Source organism: Tupaia chinensis, unplaced genomic scaffold, assembly GCF_000334495.1.
Source record: "Tupaia chinensis unplaced genomic scaffold, TupChi_1.0 Scaffold000165_2, whole genome shotgun sequence".
In the NCBI taxonomy this organism is placed as follows: domain Eukaryota; kingdom Metazoa; phylum Chordata; class Mammalia; order Scandentia; family Tupaiidae; genus Tupaia; species Tupaia belangeri.
The window spans coordinates 3,823,739-3,827,480 of record NW_006159640.1 but is presented as its reverse complement, the minus strand read 5'-3'; positions in this window follow the sequence as shown (position 1 = coordinate 3,827,480).

The window sequence follows — 3,742 nt, the reverse complement described above, 5'->3', positions numbered from 1 at the left end:
GAAGGGATTGTGGCGTGACTATCCCCCCTGGGGGGTGATTTCTCGCTTTCTATCTCTCTGTCTCTGTCTTTCTGGCAAGTGCATGCGCCCTGTAGCAAAAACCTCTCAAAAAAAAAAAAAAGAAGAAGAAGTCTGGAATATGAAAGGCCCCAAATTTACAATAAACCACCCTCCCTATGACTCTAAAGCACTGACTCCATAAAAAGACAAGAAATTGGTTAAAGGTGATAATTGTCACAGATATGCTGGTTCAGGATCTGAGCACTCAACAGCAGTGAACTTATTTGATGGATTGATTCCAACATGGGAGAAAGTGTCTAGTTAGACTGAGGGATTTGAACTCAGCCTGGCATTTTTGATATTTTAAAATAATTATTTACATGAAGACATGAATGAAATACTAATCAAATTTGCAGATGATAGAGTAGAGAAGAAGTTAGTAAAACCTGAGGTCATTCAGGATTCAAAGGGACAAGCAGGGACAATAGGCTAAATTTAACAAGCTGAAAAGAAAAAGAACAAATTAAAGACTTGTACTAGGTTTAAAACACACGTATTCAAGTACCCAAATGGATGACCACAGCAGAGTTAAAATCTTCGGAATTTCAATTAACTATAGGCTCAAGATAAGTAGAGTGACTAATATTCTAACAGGTCTGTCAAAAAAAAAAAAAACAACCCTAAAAACTAAAACTGACTCTCATCCTACATGAGTAGCAGCAGAGTCTAGAACAAAGAAAACCATTGGCCCACTCTTCTGTACTGGTCAGACTACACACCTGAAATAGTACATTTTGTTCTAGATGCCAATCTTTATTTTTTATTTTATTTATTTTATTTTTTGGTATCATAAAACAGGGAATTTATTGAAGGAGAGGGAAGGAAAAACAGAGCTCCCAAGAAGAAGGGAGGGGTCCCAGAAAATGGTTTGCCCGTAGATGCCAATCTTTAAAGAGAGATATTAATAAAGAGAAGTACGACAGAAGAGAATAATGGGAATAATGAGTAGATTATTTATTTATTTATTAGTCAGCCATGTCGGAGTCCAGTGCATTAACAGCCATGCTACCTGAGTAGATCTTAAAACTCTGCTATGACAGTAATGGCAGGGGGCAAGTTAGGCCAGACAATGGAGCGGTAATAAAATGCAATATTCTATGAGGTCGACCCACACGGAAAGGGTCTAGTTTTGTGACAAGAGACCTCCCTGAGTATGCCTGGCATGTATATGCCCATGATCCAGGGCTGGCTGAGGCTGGGGGGTAGATCATGGCATCAGGACCCTCTTGGTGGGTACTGTCTCTCTCTCTCGATCACTAATGGAAGGAATTGGAGTGGTAATAAAATGCAATATTCTATGAGGTCGACCCACACGGAAAGGGTCTAGTTTTGTGACAAGAGACCTCCCTGAGTATGCCTGGCATGTATATGCCCATGATCCAGGGCTGGCTGAGGCTGGGGGGTAGATCATGGCATCAGGACCCTCTTGGTGGGTACTGTCTCTCTCTCTCGATCACTAATGGAAGGAATAAATAAATAAACTTTAATAAAAGGTAATGGACTGAATGTAAAAAAAACTTTTAAACTTTTTAAAAAAGTAATGGCAATAAAGGAATGGCAGATGCTAGCAAAGAGAAGACGAAACTTAGTAGAGGAAACAAATGACCACTATTTTCAAAAAAGAAGAGTTGTCAAATATCTGAGCTGCCTAAAAATGGAATAGACTGTCTCTGGAGCAATTTTCTCAAATAATGAAGTGTTCGAGCAGAGACCTACAATGACTTGGTGGAGATATTAAGAGAGGTTCAAAAGCCAGGGATCACTCTTACCTCTACCTGCTAAAAGACAATAAATGCAATGACCCTTCAGTAGCAATGAGTGTACCCAGCACCCAAATCTTGTTTTCTAAATATCACTCTCCACTTAAGCGAGCCAGGCAGAGATCCTTGGCGAAATAGCTAATTCCAGGCTCAACACAGGGAAATACAAGATAAGCCTGAGATAGATTTATTGTTCCAAAAGTAAGGAAGTACTAAAAAGTTATGGGTACATGTCAATGGTCACAGAAACTAGCTTGAAGGGGCTCCCATTTGCCAAATTCAACCCAGTTTTAGCATCAAAATGAATAATCGCAGTAAAACACTATAACCTACGTAATGAATAAAATCTGAGTCCATACTGAAAACCAATCATTAACCAATACTAAAGGAAAAGCTTTTTTTTTTTTGAGAGGTTTTTGCTTATAGGGTGCGTGCGCTCGCCAGACAGAGACAGACAGAGAGACAGAAAGCGAGAAATCACCCCCCAGGGGGGATGGCCACGCCACAATCCCTTCTCCTCCATTCTCTTCTCAGGATCTTGGGCACACACACACACGAGCCTAGTGTGAGTTTTAAGCCACCGGGTCCGGGACGCGACCCGCGGTCGACTACATGGGAGTCCAGCGACATAGCCATGACGCTAACTGCTGGTCCCCAAGGAAAAGCTTTTTTCGTTTGTTTGTTTTAGGTTTTTGCCATAGGACACATGCATTCACCAGAGAAAGACAGGGAGAGGGAAAATAAGAAATTACCCCTCAGGGAGGATGGCCACAGTCTCTTCGACTCCATTCTCCTCTTGGGATTTTGGGCATGCATGCACACACACCTGGTGTGATTTTCAAGTTGCTGGGTCCAGGATTCAAACTGTAGTCAACCACGTAGTTCAGTGCCTTAGCTACCACACTACCTCCTGGTCCCAGGAAAAGCTCTTCTTTACAGTGAAATGGCAACTAATAAATGTAGAATTAATGATGTATTTAGAAAAATCACAATTTTTCCAAAAAGTTTTGTTTGTTTCTGCTATATGGCACGTGTGCTCACCAGAGACAGAGAGAGAGGGAAAGTGAGAAATCACTCCCCCCAGGGGGATGGCCATGCCACAGTCCTTTCTCTTCCGTTCTCTTTTCAAGATTGTGGGCACCCATATACACGCTCCCAGTGTGATTTTCAAGCCACCAGTTCTGTGATGTGAACAGTGTAGTTGGCTATGTACGATCCAGTGTCTTAACTTCCATGCCACCTGTTGGCTCCAGAAAAAATCACCATTTTTCTTTCTTTCTTTCTTTCTTTCTTTCTTTCTTTCTTTCTTTCTTTCTTTCTTTCTTTCTTTCTTTCTTCTTTTTTTAGAACAACTCAGCAAAATAAAATTCCGGTTTATTGTTGGACAACATTGTTTCACACATACATCAAACAGGCCAAAAAAATAAACAGCAACTTCATAGACAAAAAAAGGAAAAAAAGAAACCTTTTATCTTTGGCCTTTTTAACCATCTCATACAAACCAACTACTTATAGTACAGCTAAGTACATACACAAAAAAAGTTACTGGAATGCTCAGAATAAGATTTTGTTGTTGTTGTTGTTTTTGCTTTTTTTACAAGGTTTTTTTTTCTCCTTTGAGATTATAGTGAACACGGCCACACCACAAGTAAAGCCGAAGTAGGACAGAGGATGCTCGGAAGGCTGGTTTGGTCATCTGAGATCATTAAAAATGGCTGACCCCATCCAACAACATATAACAAAGATCATTCATCACGACCAGGTAGGCTTTATACCAGGGATGCAAGGGTGGTTCAATATACGCAAGACCATAAATGTAATATACCACATTAACAGAAAGAAAGATAAAAACCATATGATCATCTCAATTGATGCGGAGAAAGCATTTGATAAAATACAACATCCTTTTATGATTAAGACTC